General features: G+C 46.8%; 1 protein-coding gene across 1 annotated transcript in view; it reads right to left on the reverse strand.

The window, feature by feature from the left end:
• Window positions 1-19,564, reverse strand: part of LOC140429419 (solute carrier organic anion transporter family member 4C1-like) — a 285,020-nt gene that overhangs the window by 152,128 nt on the left and 113,328 nt on the right. The gene's annotated exons all lie outside the window — the stretch shown is intronic.

A 19,564-nucleotide genomic window follows, 5' to 3' on the forward strand; every position in this document is an offset into this window, starting at 1 on the left:
AATGCCTTTGAAGATTTGAGGGTTTTAAACTTCATTTGCCAGTACTTACCTGCACATAACACACATGGGCTTTGCATCCTGATTTGCATTGGCACAATTAAAGCCATACCTAAAGAAATCATCTTTATACTGCTTTGTTCCCGATTTCAGTTTCTTCTTAATTCTTTGTTCACCAGAGGCCCTGGAGCTCTGGATACAGCTCACGCCAGCACTGCTTTGTCCTGTAATGGACTCTCCTGAGAAGCTCCCTCCAGCAGGTTCAATTGTGATATCCTGACCCGTTTGTGGCCCTGGTCCTCTCTTATTTGTTACAAAATAATCCATCTTCAGTTCTTCACACAGTCCTGTAGCTTGCTTGCTGGCAGCTACAAAATGGAGGAATCTCTCCTCCATGATTTTGCGCTCAAAGCATGGACGTGCAGGATACATGGCGCCTGTGTACGTGCTGGGTGTGTGAGCTACTCTCTGCTGCTGCCTCTGGCGGAAAGACTCCATCGTTCATATTTAAAGGCCGGTCGTGGCCGGCATTCTTTTTTTACTTTGAAACTTTATTTCCAATACCTGATTTTTCCAAGTTTATGACTTTTTACTGCTGAAAATGCGCAGTTGAACATGCGCATCCTTGCATTTACACTCAAATGTTTGTTTTAAATATATTCCCATTTCTTTTGAAATTTAAACAAGAATAAAAAAAAGTACAATCTTGTTTTTACTTTACAACTATGACTTTAGTCGAGATGAAGTAACTTGTCAAACACACACAATATCACAATATTTCTTACTGGTTACACTGCATTGTAATATCCAAACATCCAAGTCATCTCCTTCTCCATTCTCACCAAAAGCACTTACTTCCTGGATTCCAGAGAGTGGCAACATAAAGTGATGACTGTAGGGTTCTTCCAGTGTTGACATATGTCAGCCCTATTGACTGGCCTCGTTTGATCGGTATTTCTAGTCGACAAACCTGGCCTGGCTTCCCTCTCACTGCCCAGTAGCTGCATTCACCCCAATCACAGACTGCTGACCACTTCCCGACCAGACTTCACGTTGTGGGAGTGCAAGTGGACGTTGTGCCAGCCGTTGAACAGCTTGACCACGGAGCCACAGGGTGCATACTGCCGAGCAGTGCGCATGGGACAAGCACCAGAGCAGAGCCTCAAGCTGGGGCCACCACTGTTAGCATTGCACGCACCTGTCAGCTCCCCCCTCCCCCCCCTGCGCACACGCGGTGACCAGCACACAGCCAGCCTCGTGCCGCACGCCCCCTCAAATGCCGCAACCAATTGGGGGCTAGCCACGGCAGCATTCATAAAAGCTGCACATGGCCGCTGGGGAATCTGTTAAAGAGTTTTTGAGGGTGTAATTAGTAGAATAGATAAGGAGGAACCAGTCGATGTGGATTTTCTGAAGGCTTTCCATCGGGTCTCACACAAAGGGTTAGGAAAAAAAAAGCTTAGTGTGCAAGGGATTGGGGATAACATAGTGGCATGAATTGAAAATTGGTTAACAGACAGAAAAATGAGCAGCAGCAATAAACGGGCCATTTTCAACTTGGTAGGGGTACAAGTGGGGTACCGCAAGAGTCAGTGTTTGGTCCCCACAATCTATGTCAATGATTTGGTGGTGGGGACCAAATGTAATATTTCCAAGTTTGCTGATGACACAAAGGTAGGTGGGAATGGCAGATGTGAGGAGGATTCAAAAAGTCTTCAAGGGGATTTAGACAAGCTCAGTGAGTGGGCAAGAACATGGCAGACGGGTTATAATGTGGGAAAATGTAGTTTCCCACTTTGGTAGAAAAAACACAAATGCAGCATATTTCTTAAATGGTGAGAAACTGTGAAGTGTTGATGTCTAAAGGGACCAAAGTGTTCTTGTTCATGCGTCATTGAAAACTGTCAAGCAAGTACAGCAAGGAATTTAGAAGGCAAACGATATGTTGACTTTTATTGAAAGGTGATCTGAGTACAGAAGTAAAAAGGTCTAACTATAGTTGGATAGAACCTTGGTGATACTCTACCAGGGGTACAGTAGTGGTCTCCTTACCTCAGGAAGATTATGCTTGTCAGAGAGGGAGTGCAATGAAAGTTCACCAGACTGATCCTTGGGCTGGTGGGATTGACCTATGAAAAGGGATTGAGGAAACTGGGCCTGGATTCGATATAAGAATGAGAGGCAACCTCATTGAAAAGAGTAAATTTAAGGAGGAATTAGACAGATTTCTAATAGGTAATGGGTTGAAGGGTTATGGAGAACAGGCAGGACAGTGGAGTTCAGGCCAGGATGTGATCAGCCATGATCGAATGGCGTAGCAGGCACGATGTGCCAAATGGCCTAATTCTGCTCCTATATCTAATGACACCATAAGACCATAAGACATAGGAACAGAATTAGGCCACTTGACCCATCGAGTCTGCTCCGCCATTCAATCATGGCTGATATTTTTCTCATCCCCATTCTCCTGCCTTCTCCCCATAACCTCTCACCCCCTTATTGATCAAAAACCTATCTATCTCTGTCTTAAAGACACTCAGTGATTTGGCCTCCACAACCTTCTGCGGAAAAGAGGTCCACAGATTCACCACCCTCTGGCTGAAGACATTTCTCCTCATCTCTGTTTTAAAGGATCGTCCCTTTAGTCTAAGATTGTGTCCTCTGGTTCTAGTTATTCCTCCAAGTGGAAACGTCCTCTCCACGTCCACTCTATCCAGGCCACGCAGTATCCTGTAAGTTTCAATAAGATCCCGCCTCATCCTTCTAAACTCCAACGAGTACAGACCCAGAGCCTCAACCGTTCCTCATACAACAAGCTCTTCATTCCAGGGATCATTCATGTGAACCTCCTCTGGACCCTTTCCAAGGCCAGCACATCCTTCCTTAGATACGGGGCCCAAAACTGCTCACAGTACTCCAAATGGGATCTGACCAGAGCCTTATACAGCCTCAGAAGTACATCCCTGGTCTTGTATTCTAGCCCTCTCGACATGAATGCTAACATTACATTTGCCTTCCTAACAGCCGACTGAACCTGCATGTTAACCTTAAGAGAATCATGAACAAGGACTGCCAAATCCCTTTGTGCTTCTGATTTCCTAAGCATCTTCCCATTTAGAAAATAGTCTATACCTCCATTTCTCCTTCCAAAGTGCATAACCTCACACTTTGCCACATTGTATTCTATCTGCCACGTCTTTGCCCACTCACCTAGCCTGTCCAAGTCCTTCTGCAGCCCACCTGCTTCCTCAATACTACCTGCCCCTCTACAGACCTTTGTATCATCTGCAAACTTAGCAACAGTGTCTTCAGTTCCTTCCTCCAGATCATTAATGTATATTGTGAAAAGTTGTGGTCCCAGTACCGACCCCTGTGGTACACCACTAGTCACCAGCTGCCATCCTGAAAAAGACCCCTTTATCCTCACTCTCTGCCTTCTGCCAATCAGCCAATCCTCAATCCATGCCAGGATCTTACCCTTAACATCATGGGCTCTTGACTTATTTAACAGTCTCCTATGCGGCACCTTGTCAAAGGCCTTCTGGAAATCTAAATAAATCACGTCCACTGGTTCTCCTTTGTCTAACTTCCTTGTTACTTCCTCAAAGAACTCTAACAGATTTATCAGATATGACCTCCCCTTGATGAAGCCATGCTGACTCAGTCCGATTTTATCATGCACTTCCAAGTACTCCGCGATCTCACCTTTAATAATGGACTCTAAAATCTTACCAATGACCAAAGTCAGGCTAACCGGTCTATAATTTCCCGTCTACAGCCTCCTTCCCCTTTTAAACAGTGGTGTTACATTAGCCACTTTCCAGTCCTCCGGGACCCTTCCTGCCTCCAGTGATTCATGAAAGATCATCACCAATGCCTCCACAATCTCCTCAGCTGTCTCTTTTCGAATCCTGGTGTATAGTCCATCCGGTCCAGGTGACTTATCCACCTTCAGACCTTTCAGTTTCCCCAGAACCTTCTCCTTAGTAATGGTCACTGCACTCACCTCTGCCCTCTGGTTCTCCTGGAGCTCTGGCATCCCACTGGTGTCTTCCACTGTGAAGACTGATGCAAAGTAACTATTCAGTTAGTCTGCCATTTCTTTGTTTCCTATTATTACTTCTCCAGCCACATTGTCCAGTGGACCAATGTTTATTTTTGCCTCTCTCTTACCTTTCATATATTGAAAAAAACTCTCCCTATCTTCCTTTATATTACTAGCTTGCTTGCACTCATACTTGATTTGATTTGATTTGATTTATTTTCACATGTACCGAAGTACAGTGAAAAGTATTTTTCTGCGGCCGAGGAACGTACACAGTACGTACATAGTAGACACAAGAATAATCAACAGAGAACATTGACAAATGGTACATCGACAAAACAGTGATTGGTTACAGAGTGGAATAAGGGGCCAAACAAAGCAAACAAAGCAAATACATGAGCAAGAGCAGCATAGGGCATTGTGAATAGTGTTCTTACAGGGAACAGATCAGTCCGAGGGGGAGTCGTTGAGGAGTCTTGTAGCTGTGGGGAAGAAGCTGTTGGATGTCTGGATGTGCGAGTCTTAAGGGCAGCACGGTAGCATTGTGGATAGCACAATTGCTTCACAGCTCCAGGGTCCCAGGTTCAATTCCGGCTTGGGTCACTGTCTGTGCGGAGTCTGCACATCCTCCCCGTGTGTGCGTGGGTTTCCTCTGGGTGCTCCGGTTTCCTCCCACAGTCCAAAGATGTGCAGGTTAGGTGGATTGGCCATGATAAAAATTGCCCTTAGTGTCCAAAATTTCCCTTAGTGTTGGGTGGGGTTACTGGGTAATGGGGATAGGGTGGAGATGTTGACCTTGGGTAGGGTGCTCTTTCCGAGAGCCGGTGTAGACTCGATGGGCCGAAAGGCCTCCTTCTGCACTTGTTGTTCTATGTTCTAACAACATCACCCTCAGGCAGAGAAAAAAAGGTGACAAGTCTGAAAAGGGAGGTGGTCAATGCAGGATTGAGGGTGTTGTACTTGCAACCCCGCCCCCTTTGCCCTTTGGCAGATGGGCAAAGGGGGCGGGGTTGCAAGTACAACACCCTCAATCCTGCATTGACCACCTCCCTTTTCAGACTTGTCACCTTTTTTTCTCTGCCTGAGGGTGATGTTGTTAGAACATAGAACATAGAATAGTACAGCACAGAAAAGGCCCTTCGGCCCTCGATGTTGTGCCGAGCATTGTCCGAAACCAAGACCAAGCTATCCCACTCCCTGTCATTCTGGTGTGCTCCATGTGCCTATCCAATAACCACTTGAAAGTTCCTAACGTGTCCGACTCCACTATCACAGCAGGCAGTCCATTCCACACCCTAACCACTCTCTGAGTAAAGAACCTACCTCGGACATCCCTCCTATATCTTCCAACCTGAATCTTATAGTTATCGATTTCGGCGGGAGAAGAGCTGGTGAGTCAATTTCAGCGGGGGCAGTGCGGGAGTGATTGCTGGGAGGTAAGTCTGTCCTTTAAAAACACTTGTCTTTGCAGGGGCAGGCCAGTCGATTTCGGCGGGAGAAGAGCTGTGAGTCAATTTCAGCGGGGGCAGTGCGGAAGTGATTGCTGGGAGGTAAGTCTGTCCTTTAAAAACACTTGTCTTTGCAGGGGCAGGCCAGTCGATTTCGGCGGGAGAAGAGCTGGTGAGTCAATTTCAGCGGGGGCAGTGCGGAAGTGATTGCTGGGAGGTAAGTCTGTCCTTTAAAAACACTTGTCTTTGCAGGGGCAGGCCAGTCAATTTCGGCGGGAGAAGAGCTGGTGAGTCAATTTCAGCGGGGACAGTGCGGAAGTGATTGCTGGGAGGTAAGTCTGTCCTTTAAAAACACTTGTCTTTGCAGGGGCAGGCCAGTCGATTTCGGCGGGAGAAGAGCTGGTGAGTCAATTTCAGCGGGGGCAGTGCGGAAGTGATTGCTGGGAGGTAAGTATGTCCTTTAAAAACACTTGTCTTTGCAGGGGCAGGCCAGTCGATTTCGGCGGGAGAAGAGCTGGTGAGTCAATTTCAGCGGGGGCAGTGCGGGATTGATTGCTGGGAGGTAAGTCTGTCCTTTAAAAACACTTGTCTTTGCAGGGGCAGGCCAGTCGATTTTGGCGGGAGAAGAGCTGGTGAGTCAATTTCAGCGGGGGCAGTGCGGAAGTGATTGCTGGGAGGTAAGTCTGTCCTTTAAAAACACTTGTCTTTGCAGGGGCAGGCCAGTCGATTTCGGCGGGAGAAGAGCTGGTGAGTCAATTTCAGCGGGGGCAGTGCGGAAGTGATTGCTGGGAGGTAAGTCTGTCCTTTAAAAACACTTGTCTTTGCAGGGGCAGGCCAGTCGATTTCGGCGGGAGAAGAGCTGGTGAGTCAATTTCAGCGGGGGCAGTGCGGAAGTGATTGCTGGGAGGTAAGTCTGTCCTTTAAAAACACTTGTCTTTGCAGGGGCAGGCCAGTCGATTTCGGCGGAAGGAGAGCTGGTGAGTCAATTTCAGCGGGGGCAGTGCGGAAGTGATTGCTGGGAGGTAGGTCTGTCCTTTATAAACACTTGTCTTTGCAGGGGCAGGCCAGTCGATTTCGGCGGGAGAAGAGCTGGTGAGTCAATTTCAGCGGGGGCAGTGCGGAAGTGATTGCTGGGAGGTAAGTCTGTCCTTTAAAAACACTTGTCTTTGCAGGGGCAGGCCAGTCGATTTCGGCGGGAGAAGAGCTGGTGAGTCAATTTCAGCGGGGGCAGTGCGGAAGTGATTGCTGGGAGATAAGTCTGTCCTTTAAAAACACTTGTCTTTGCAGGGGCAGGCCAGTCGATTTCGGCGGGAGGAGAGCTGGTGAGTCAATTTCAGCGGGGGCAGTGCGGAAGTGATTGCTGGGAGGTAGGTCTGTCCTTTATAAACACTTGTCTTTGCAGGGGCAGGCCAGTCGATTTCGGCGGGAGAAGAGCTGGTGAGTCAATTTCAGCGGGGGCAGTGCGGAAGTGATTGCTGGGAGGTAAGTCTGTCCTTTAAAAACACTTGTCTTTGCAGGGGCAGGCCAGTCGATTTCGGCGGGAGAAGAGCTGGTGAGTCAATTTCAGCGGGGGCAGTGCGGAAGTGATTGCTGGGAGGTAAGTCTGTCCTTTAAAAACACTTGTCTTTGCAGGGGCAGGCCAGTCGATTTCGGCGGGAGAAGAGCTGGTGAGTCAATTTCAGCGGGGGCAGTGCGGAAGTGATTGCTGGGAGGTAAGTCTGTCCTTTAAAAACACTTGTCTTTGCAGGGGCAGGCCAGTCGATTTCGGCGGGAGAAGAGCTGGTGAGTCAATTTCAGCGGGGGCAGTGCGGAAGTGATTGCTGGGAGGTAGGTCTGTCCTTTAAAAACACTTGTCTTTGCAGGGGCAGGCCAGTCGATTTCGGCGGGAGAAGAGCTGGTGAGTCAATTTCAGCGGGGGCAGTGCGGAAGTGATTGCTGGGAGGTAAGTCTGTCCTTTAAAAACACTTACCTGGTCCCGTTTTCGGTCCCTCTTTTCTGTTTTTTTTAATATTTTAGTATTTAAGGCGGGAACAGGAAGTTCAACCCGCGGACTTCTGGGAAGACCCTCACCAATAAATTCTGGTGGAGAGGAAACCCGAGACACTACACGTGTAGTGTCTCCCACCCGCCCTCCTCCTCTAACCTAATAATAAAACCCATTGGTGTGAGGTAAGTACCATATTTTATTATTAACACTAAGAAGGTAAGTAAGTGATTTTTACTCATTTTTACTTTTGTACCTTTTTCAAATTGTGTGTGTGTCGGGGGGAATCTGAAGTGACATCACAGAAAAGCTGTGGCCTGAGTGGCTGGTTGGGGTTCTACACTAAATTAAAAAAATTGAGCATTGGTAACTAATTAAACATAATTACTTAATTATAATTTAGAGGGATATCTAAGCCAGAGATCGGAGAGTACTATATTTAGCTTTCGCATTTCTATTAGAAATCTAGTGCTAGGAAACAGATAGTTAACAGTAACTTTGAAAAAAAATTTTAAAATAAAAAAAAAAAATTTTTAATTGTAATTTTAATTAATTGACGCAATGTCAGTTAGAGGGGTGCTGTGCTCTGACTGCGAGATGTGGCAGGTCCGGGAGGCTTCCAGCGTCCCGGATGGCTTCATCTGCAGAAAGTGCACCCAACTGGAGCTCCTCACAGACCGCATGGTTCGGTTGGAGCAGCAATTGGATGCACTTAGGAGCATGCAGGTGGCGGAAAGCGTCATAGATCGCAGTTATGTAAATGTGGTCACACCCAAGGTGCAGGCAGAGAAATGGGTGACCACCAGAAAGGGCAGGCAGTCAGTGCAGGAATCCCCTGTGATTGTCCCCCTCTCGAACAGATATACCCCTTTGGATACTGTCGGGGGGGATAGCCTATCAGGGGAAAACAGCAGTAGCCAGACCAGTGGCACCACGGCTGGCTCTGATGTTCAGAAGGGAGGGTCAAAGCGCAGAAGAGTAATAGTAATAGGGGACTCTATAGTCAGGGGCACAGATAGGCGCTTCTGTGGACGTGAAAGAGACTCCAGGATGGTATGTTGCCTCCCTGGTGCCAGGGTCCAGGATGTCTCCGAACGGGTAGAGGGCATCCTGAAGGGGGAGGGCAAACAGGCAGAGGTCGTTGTACATATTGGTACTAACGACATAGGCAGGAAGGGGCATGAGGTCCTGCAGCAGCAGTTCAGGGAGCTAGGCAGAAAGTTAAAAGACAGGACCTCGAGGGTTGTAATCTCGGGATTACTCCCTGTGCCACGTGCCAGTGAGGCTAGAAATAGGAAGATAGAGCAGCTAAACACGTGGCTAAACAGCTGGTGTAGGAGGGAGGGTTTCCGTTATCTGGACCACTGGGAGCTCTTCCGGGGCAGGTGTGACCTATATAAGAAGGACGGGTTGCATCTAAACCGGAGAGGCATAAATATCCTGGCCGCGAGGTTTGCTAGTGTCACACGGGAGGGTTTAAACTAGTATGGCAGGGGGGTGGGCACGGGAGCAATAGGTCAGAAGGTGAGGGCATTGAGGGAGAACTAGGGAATAGGGACAGTGTGGCTCTGAGGCAGAGCAGACAGGGAGAAGTTGCTGAACACATCGGGTCTGGTGGCCTGAAGTGCATCTGTTTTAATGCAAGAAGTATTACGGGTAAGGCAGATGAACTTAGAGCTTGGATTAGTACTTGGAACTATGATGTTGTTGCCATTACAGAGACCTGGTTGAGGGAAGGGCAGGATTGGCAGCTAAACGTTCCAGGATTTAGATGTTTCAGGCGGGATAGAGGGGGATGTAAAAGGGGAGGCGGAGTTGTGCTACTGGTTCGGGAGAATATCACAGCTGTACTGCGAGAGGACACCTCAGAGGGCAGTGAGGCTATATGGGTAGAGATCAGGAATAAGAAGGGTGCAGTCACAATGTTGGGGGTTTACTACAGGCCTCCCAACAGCCAGCGGGAGATAGAGGAGCAGATAGGTAGACAGATTTTGGAAAAGAGTAAAAACAACAGGGTTGTGGTGATGGGAGACTTCAACTTCCCCAATATTGACTGGGACTCACTTAGTGCCAGGGGCTTAGACGGGGCGGAGTTTGTAAGGAGCATCCAGGAGGGCTTCTTAAAACAATATGTAGACAGTCCAACTAGGGAAGGGGCGGTACTGGACCTGGTATTGGGGAATGAGCCCCGCCAGGTGGTAGATGTTTCAGTAGGGGAGCATTTCGGTAACAGTGACCACAATTCAGTAAGTTTTAAAGTACTGGTGGACAAGGATAAGAGTGGTCCTAGGATGAATGTGCTAAATTGGGGGAAGGCTAATTATAACAATATTAGGCGGGAACTGAAGAACATAGATTGGGGGCGGATGTTTGAGGGCAAATCAACATCTGACATGTGGGAGGCTTTCAAGTGGCAGTTGAAAGGAATTCAGGACCGGCATGTTCCTGTGAGGAAGAAGGATAAATACGGCAATTTTCGGGAACCTTGGATGACGAGAGATATTGTAGGCCTCGTCAAAAAGAAAAAGGAGGCATTTGTCAGGGCTAAAAGGCTGGGAACAGATGAAGCCTACGTGGAATATAAGGAAAGTAGGAAGGAACTTAAGCAAGGAGTCAGGAGGGCTAGAAGGGGTCACGAAAAGTCATTGGCAAATAGGGTTAAGGAAAATCCCAAGGCTTTTTACACGTACATAAATAAAAAGCAAGAGGGTAGCCAGGGAAAGGGTTGGCCCACTGAAGGATATGCAAGGGAATCTATGTGTGGAGCCAGAGGAAATGGGCGAGGTACTAAATGAATACTTTGTATCAGTATTCACCAAAGAGAAGAAATTGGTAGATGTTGAGTCTGGAGAAGGGTGTGTAGATAGCCTGGGTCACATTGAGATCCAAAAAGACGAGGTGTTGGGTGTCTTAAAAAATATTAAGGTAGATAAGTCCCCAGGGCCTGATGGGATCTACCCCAGAATACTGAAGGAGGCTGGAGAGGAAATTGCTGAGGCCTTGACAGAAATCTTTGGATACTCACTGTCTTCAGGGGATGTCCCGGAGGACTGGAGAATAGCCAATGTTGTTCCTCTGTTTAAGAAGGGTAGCAAGGATAATCCCGGGAACTACAGGCCGGTGAGCCTTACTTCAGTGGTAGGGAAATTACTGGAGAGAATTCTTCGAGACAGGATCTACTCCCATTTGGAAGCAAATGGACGTATTAGTGAGAGGCAGCACGGTTTTGTGAAGGGGAGGTCGTGTCTCACTAACTTGATAGAGTTTTTCGAGGAGGTCACTAAGATGATTGATGCAGGTAGGGCAGTGGATGTTGTCTATATGGACTTCAGTAAGGCCTTTGACAAGGTCCCTCATGGTAGACTAGTACAAAAGGTGAAGTCACACGGGATCAGGGGTGAGCTGGCTAGGTGGATACAGAACTGGCTAGGCCATAGAAGGCAGAGAGTAGCAATGGAAGGATGCTTTTCTCATTGGAGGGCTGTGACCAGTGGTGTTCCACAGGGATCAGTGCTGGGACCTTTGCTCTTTGTAGTATAAATAAATGATTTGGAGGAAAATGTAACTGGTCTGATTAGTAAGTTTGCAAACGACACAAAGGTTGGTGGAATTGCGGATAGCGATGAGGACTGTCGGAGGATACAGCAGGATTTAGATTGTTTGGAGACTTGGGCGGAGAGATGGCAGATGGAGTTTAATCCGGACAAATGTGAGGTAATGCATTTTGGAAGGTCTAATGCAGGTAGGGAATATACAGTGAATGGTAGAACCCTCAAGAGTATTGAAAGTCAAAGAGATCTAGGAGTACAGGTCCACAGGTCATTGAAAGGGGCAACACAGGTGGAGAAGGTAGTCAAGAAGGCATACGGCATGCTTGCCTTCATTGGCCGGGGCATTGAGTATAAGAATTGGCAAGTCATGTTGCAGCTGTATAGAACCTTAGTTAGGCCACACTTGGAGTATAGTGTTCAATTCTGGTCGCCACACTACCAGAAGGATGTGGAGGCTTTAGAGAGGGTGCAGAAGAGATTTACCAGAATGTTGCCTGGTATGGAGGGCATTAGCTATGAGGAGCGGTTGAATAAACTCGGTTTGTTCTCACTGGAACGAAGGAGGTTGAGGGGAGACCTGATAGAGGTATACAAAATTATGAGGGGCATAGACAGAGTGGATAGTCAGAGGCTTTTCCCCAGGGTAGAGGGGTCAATTACTAGGGGGCATAGGTTTAAGGTGAGAGGGGCAAGGTTTAGAGTAGATGTACGAGGCAAGTTTTTTACGCAGAGGGTAGTGGGTGCCTGGAGCTCGCTACCGGAGGAGGTGGTGGAAGCAGGGACGATAGTGACATTTAAGGGGCATCTTGACAAATACATGAATAGGATGGGAATAGAGGGATACGGACCCAGGAAGTGTAGAAGATTGTAGTTTAGTCGGGCAGCATGGTCGGCACGGGCTTGGAGGGCCGAAGGGCCTGTTCCTGTGCTGTACATTTCTTTGTTCTTTGTTCTTTGTTATGCCCCCTTGTAACAGCTACATCCACCCGAGGAAATAGTCTCTGAACGTCCACTCTATCTATCCCCCTCATTATCTTATAAACCTCTATTAAATCTCCTCTCATCCTCCTCCGCTCCAAAGAGAAAAGCCCTAGCCCCCTCAACCTTTCCTCATAAGACCTATCCTGACCTATGTTGTTCTTTTATTTTGGTTCTCTATTTCCCCTTCAGTTATTACACTTTCTAAGCTCACATTCTGGTTCCCACACCCCTGCCATACTATTTTAAATCCTCCCAAGTGAATCTAGCAAACCTCCCAGTCAGGATATCAGTGCCCCTCCATTTTAGATGCAACCCGTCCTTCTTGTACAGGTGCCACCTGCCCCAGAAGAGATCCCAATGGTCGAAAAATCTGAAACCCTCCCTCCTACACCACCAGTTTAGCCATGTGTTTAGCTGCACTATCCTCCTATTTCTAGCCTCACTGGCACGTGACACAGGGAGTAATCCTGAGATTACAACCCTAGAGGTCCTGCTTTTTAGCTTACTGCCTAACTGAACTCCTTCTGCAGGACCTCATCACTCTTCCTGTCTATGTCGTTAGTACCTTTGTGTACTACGACCTCTGGCTGTTCACCCTCCCCCTTCAGGATGTTCTGTGTTCCTTCAGAGACATCCTTGACCCTGACACCAGGGAGGCAACATATCATCCTGGAGTCTCTTTCACGTCCACATAAGCGTCTATCTGTGCCCCTTACAATAGAGTCCCCTATAACTATCACTCTCCTGCACTTTGCCCTCCCTTGCTGAGCAACAGACACGGTTGTGGTGCCACTGTTCTGGTTGCTGTTGTGTTCCCCTGATAGGCCATCCCCCTCAACAGTATCCAAAATGGTATACCTGTTAAGAGAGGGGGACAGCCACAGAGGATTCCTGCGATGATGCCTGCCCATTCTAGCTGTCACCCATTTGTCTGCCTGCACCTTGGGTGTGACCACATCTCTATCACTGCTATCTATGATGCTTTCCACCACCTGCATGCTCCTAAGTGCATCCAACTGCTGCTCCAACCGAACCACGCGGTCTGTGAGGAGCTGCCATTGGTTACACTTGCTGCAGACGTAGTCGAGCGGAACGCTGGAAGCATCACAGATCTGCCACATCTCACAATTGGAGCACTGCACCCCACTGAGTGACATTTAAGCACGAGTTAATTAATTAAAAATAAATACTTGAATTATTGTTCGATTGAGATACAATTAAATATATGACCCTGACGCTAGACTTTTACTGTTAAATTAAATGCTAAGTACTAATCTCTGCCCTCAGGTTTAGTTACTCCTCTACCTAGTTTATTGCTAAGTTTTATTTAGTTTTTTTCAATTTTTTTTTTTCAAATTTAACAGATTTCCTACCAGCCAATCAGGTCACAGCTTTACTGTGATTTCACTTCAGTTTTTCCGCCACAATTTGAAACATATAATATTCTTCCAGGGTTTGCCAGGATAGATGCAGGCAGGGGAATGGGGGACCTTAGCCAGGGGACAGAGTAAGAGGTAGGCCATAGAGGACTGAGATGAATAGGAATTTCTCCACTTAGAGGGTGGAAATAGCTTTGGAATTCTCTACCCCAGAGGCTGAGGAGGCTTAGTCATTAAGTTGTTCAAGACAGAGTTCAATAGGATTCTCAATAGTAAAGACATCAAGAGATATGAACATTATGGGCACGATTTACCCAAAACGTTTCTTAGTGCGGTAGCGAGCGGGAACTGCCATGAGCTTCCCGGCACACGGCACAGTGAGGCTGTCACCACTATAAAACATTAAGTGGTCCACTTAGTGAGGCCCCACAGGCTTCTCGCCACAAATCATGGTCCTCCCAGCTGATTCACCGGGGCCCACTTGGCAGCCTCCAGCTAACAAATGAGAGCAGCATGTAAACCAATCTTGCACAGCCAACCCCATACAGCTCGCAGCCATGCCACTGGGATGACCAGCCCCACAATTCGGCGATGCTGACCTGGACAGACTACTGGAAGCAGTAGAGGCCAGATGGGACACCCTATTCCCCCAAGGGTCATGGAAGGTCAGCCACAGGGAGCCACTGCTGCCTGGGAGGAAGTGGCAGCGGTGGTCAGCTCGGAAATCGTGACAGGAGGACCGGCACCCAGTGCCGCTCAGGTGAGTTTGCACCGGACCACCGACCACCCACCCCGACATATTCCCCCCCCCCCACCACCACATACTCCCTATCCCCTCCCCCCCCCTTACTCCTCACCACGCCATACAACCCATCTCCCCAGTCCCCATCCCCCCCCATACAGACTTTTTGCCCAAGCCCCCTGCCCCAACCCCCAAGCCTCCTGCACCCCCCCCCCCCCCGCACCCCCCCTCCACCGCGGATTACCAGGTGCGCATCTAACAAGAGAAGTTGGCCCACATGATGGGAGAGGGCCCAGACAAGCAGCAGAATGCTAGATATCGGAGTCCTCACCTCCTGTGAGGAACAGGTCCTTGAGGCTGTGGGGGTGGCTGAGGACTGAGCAGTGACCAACATAGAGGTCGGCACATGGCACAGAGGTGAGGATCCACCGGCCCCCACCCGGATGACCTGTCAATCTAGAGTTGGTAATGCCATACAGACATATCCCTCCCAATGACATTTCCATTCTCCCGCAAAACCTGCAGCTGTTGGCACCGGCCCATCAGGGGTCGAAGTGTCCAAGGCATGCAAGGTAGCACAGTGGTTAGCACAGTTCTTCACAGCTCCAGGGTCCCAGGTTTGATTCCTGGCTTGGGTCACTGTCTGTGCGGAGTCTGCACGTTCTCCTCATGTCTGCGTGGTTTCCTTCGGGTGCTCCGGTTTCCTCTCAGAGACCAAAGATGTGCAGGTTCGGTGGATTGGCCATGATAAATTTCCTTTAGTGTACAAAAAAAAGGTGGGGTTACTGGGTTACAGGGAGAGGGCCGTGGCGTGGGCCTAAGTAGGGTGCTCTTTCCAAGAGCCGGTGCAGACTCGATGGGCCAAATGGCCTCGTTTTGCACTGTAAATTCTATGTTCTATGTTCTGTGACTCAGTCAGTGACAGCCATGGCTGAGCCCCTCGACAGCAGGTCCCTATCACTGGGGGATGACACCTTGATGAGGCACTGCGGAGAATGTCCCAGTCCCAGTTGGGCATTGCTGAGGCGCTGCGGAAGATGTCCGGGTCGCTGGTGTACATGTCCCAGTCACTGAGGAGCATCACCAAGGGCGTCGCCACAATGTTACAGATGTTAAGTAATGGGTTAAGAGACATTGCAATTAGTTGACTCATTTATGTTAAATATCCATTAATTGACACTGATATGTAAAGGGGCTTCAGTGACCTCTGTCAGGTGATGTATAGTTAGAGTTTTGTGCAAAGGCTGTTGGAATGAAATAAATGTGTGTTTGTGAAAAAGGAGCAGAACTTTAGCCTCTCCATATCACAGCAACTAAAACGTCGAACAATTGGTAGCAGAGGATGGTTGCTGTGTAAATGTGAAGGGTTGAAAGATACAACTTTTCCAGATCAAACCAAGGAGTGAGTGAGAAGAAAAAAAAAGGGAAAGGTGGCTGAATTGAGGATAAAGATGGCTGGATATGACTATCCTCCCTTATTTTCTGAAAGGGAATCGTACGACCAATGGAGAAGTGCAGTAGTTATGTGGACTAAGGTAACTGCTTTGGGAAAGAGAAAACAAGGTATGGCATTGGCTCTTTCTCTACCATATGGCTGTAAAATCCAAAACAAAGTGCTTTCTGAGCTGGAATTAGACTCAGAAGAAGGTCTGGAGACTTTATTACATTATATGGATAAGATTTATAAGAAAGATGACTTGGTAAGAGCAGATGAAGCAGGTCGGATTTTGATAAGTTCCGGAAAATGGAGGATATCTCCATGGAAGACTATATAATGGAATTTGGCCGGCTGTATAAAAGGCTGCAGAAACACAACCTGGTATTTCCACAGTCTGTGTTGGCCTTTAAATTGCTTGACTGTGCAAGAGTGAGCAACATGGATAGGCTCCTGGTTTTGACAGGAGTTCAGTTTACTGATAAGGATATCTTATTCGAACAGATGACAAAAGCTTTACAAAAGTTTCTGGGGAAACATTCGATTCCGATGGCTCTGATGACCCAAATAGGTCAGCGTGCAATAAGGCAGAATATGGAAGATACACTACTAACAGGATGGCAAAATCGTATGGCTACGAACAGGGCTCAAGACTATAGGAGACCGAGACAAGGAAATTATGAAGACAGAAACCCAGTTGGAACCTACAATAGGAAGATAAACCCCAGAAATGCACGGGGCATGATAAATCGATGTTTTTGATGTGACTCTCAATACCATTATGCTTTCAACTGTCCAACTCGTATGATAGAGTGTTTGAAGCGACACATGACATGGAAGAGTCAGAAGAGGAAAAAGATAGTGACCAAAAAGAAGGCATTGTCCTATTGATAAGCAGTTTTACGCTGGTAATGAAGGTGTTGGTTGGAGAATCCTTCGACTGTGCTGTATTGGACAGTGGCTGCACATCTACTGTGTGTGGAATTGACTGGTTAAAATGTTACCTGGACTCCTTGAATGCTGAAAATCGTAACAAGGTTAAGGAATTTGAAAGTTCCACAAGTTTCAGGTCTAGGGACGATAATACTCTGAAGTCGCTGAAAAGAGTGATGATCCCTTGCAATATTGCCGAAGTGAATAATTTCATTAGCACGGATGTTGTATCAAGTGAGATACCTTTGCTTCTGAGCAGACCATCGATGAAGAAAGCCCACATGAAACTGGATATGGAACAGGATAAGGCAACAGTTTTTGGAAAGACGGTGGACTTACAATTTACACAGTCGGGACACTATTGTATTCAATTACTGACAAATAATATTTCAAGTAGAGTGGTTAAGGATGTGTTAATGGCCGTTGAAAATGGGACTTTAGCTGATAAAAAGCTTGTGGTATTAAAACTGCATAGGCAATTTGCACATCCGTCTCCTCGGAGGCTGAAAAATTTATTAAAGGATGCAGGGGTAAGGGATGACGACTATACTAAACTGATAGAACAGTTAGTGACCGCTGTGAAGTTTGTTGGAAGTACAGAAGGACACCAGCACGACCGATAGTAACCCTACCTTTGGCCAGGGATTTTAACGGCATTGTGGCCATGGACCTTAAGATCTGGGATAAAGCAAATAATATATTTATTTAGCATTTTGTAGATTTAGCAACAGATTTAGTCAATCAACGATTGTACGAAGTAAAGAAAAGAGAGTAATTCTGGATCAAATCGTGGAAAAATGGATAGGGACAGGAATGGGTCCACCGGCAAAATTCCTTACGGACAATGGGGGAGAATTTGCTAATGATGAGTTTAGGGATATGTGTGAAAACATGAATATCCGAGTTATGAATGCGGCTGCAGAAAGCCCATTTAGTAATGGTGTCTGTGAAAGAAATCATGCTGTCATCGATGACATGCTTCGGAAAATGTTGGCAGATCGACCAAATTGCAGGCTAAATTCAGCTTTAGCATGGGCAGTACATGCAAAGAATTCATTGCAGATGGATCGGGGCTATAGTGCTTATCTATTAGTGTTTGGTAGAAATCCTAAAATTCCATCCATTTTGGATGACCAGCCTCCAGCTTGGGAGGGGACTACAATTAGCTCTGGTTTTGCTGAACATTTAAATGCATTACATAGCAGTAGAAAAGCTTTTTTGGAAGCAGAAGTCTCTGAAAGAATTCGCAGAGCTTTAAAACATAACGTACGGCCATCAGATGCCGTTTTTCAGCAAGGCAGCATGGTATACTATGAGAGAGACAATTCTAATGAATGGAAAGGCCCAGGGAAGATCATAGACATAGATGGCAAAGCAATTATTTTGCAACATGGCAATCAAACTGTTAGGGTACATTCATCAAGGATAATGGGTACAGATTACAAATTTTCAAATTTAGACAGAGCAGATAGACATAACGAGGAACCAGAGTCATCTGGAACGCATGTGTTACAGAACTATGAGGACCAATTAACTGATATAGACAGGGTTTCTGTGGAGGAACACAACACTTCTGATGAATTAGAACAGGCCATTTTTCCGAAAGGGCAACTGCCAAAAGTTGGTACAAAAGTGACATACTTTCCTGAAGGGTCTAGTCAATGGAAGGATGCAACTGTTATTAGTAGAGCAGGGAAGGCCACTGGAAAGTATAAACATTGGTTGAATGTACAGCATTCAGGGGAAGGAATCAAGACAATGGATTGGGAAAACGAAGTTCAAATATGGAGGGCACAGAAACGCAGTGCCAGTTCAGATAGTACATCGGATAGTGAACAGGTCCACAGGAAAAGGTCAAGAACTATTGAAAGGACATCCCACAGCAGAAGGGAAAGATCAAGCAGTAGCAGTACAGAACGAGATACCAGGCGGGAGAGGGGACGTAGATTATCAAGATCTCGGAACATGAGTAAGACTACAAATACTAATCGAAGTAGAAGCCCGCATGCACGTGAGATTTTGGTGGCTTCAAATAAATTAGATGAAAAAGTTATCAAAGAAGCTAAACAGAAAGAATTGCATAGTTCGAGTGAATTTGGGGTATACATGGAAGTACCGGATAGGGGACAAAGAGCTCTATCCCACAGATGGATTTGCATGGAAAAGGTTCTTCCGGATGGAACTTATAAGGCAAAGGCCAGGCTTGTAGCAAGGGGATTTGAAGAAAACTTAGAAGATCAGGATTTAAGGGTAGGTTCACCGACAGCAGGAAAGGTTAATTTAAAGATCTTCTTGGCTCTATTAGCCACAAAGGCATGGGAATGCAAATCTATAGATATAAAAGCTGCCTTGCAGGGGCATCCGCTCCAGAGAGACATTTTTCTCCGTCCTTCTAAAGAAGCAGCTAACACAGACGGGGTACTCTGGAAGTGGAACAAATGTGTATATGGGTTAAATGATGCATCTAGAGTCTGGTATTTTTCGGTAAGGTCAGTTTTGTTAAAGTTAGGCTGTTGCCAGTTGAAAGCAGATCCTGCAATGTTTTACTGGCACTATAAAGGAAATCTTTCTGGCATTTTTATGATGCATGTCGATGATTTTTTGTGGGGTGGGACTAGTGATTTTGAAGCTATTGTAATCTCTGGTTTGAGGAAAGAATTCAGGGTTGGAAGTCAGGCTTCCGGTGCATTTAAATATATTGGACTGGAAATTGGACAAACTAAGTTAGGGGCAACTTTACGTCAGCAATCTTATTTGGAAAGCATCAGCCCAATAGCAATTAGTCGTGGCCGAGTTTCACAAAAAGACGCAATGGTTTCAAAGATAGAAAAAGAGCAACTGCGAAGTTTAATTGGGCAACTGAACTGGTTAGGTAGACAGTCTAGACCGGATGTGAGTTTTGATGTCTTAGAGTTGAGTACAAAAATGAATGATCCCAAAGTGGAAGACATAATAAGAGCAAATAAAGCGTTGGCCAAACTAAAAATGCAGGAGTGTGTTTTGAAGTTCCTGGTTTTAGGTGACCGGAGGCACTTGAAACTCATAGTTTATAGTGATGCGTCCTACGCA

The sequence above is a fragment of the Scyliorhinus torazame genome, chromosome 9, assembly GCF_047496885.1.
Source record: "Scyliorhinus torazame isolate Kashiwa2021f chromosome 9, sScyTor2.1, whole genome shotgun sequence".
NCBI classification, from domain to species: domain Eukaryota; kingdom Metazoa; phylum Chordata; class Chondrichthyes; order Carcharhiniformes; family Scyliorhinidae; genus Scyliorhinus; species Scyliorhinus torazame.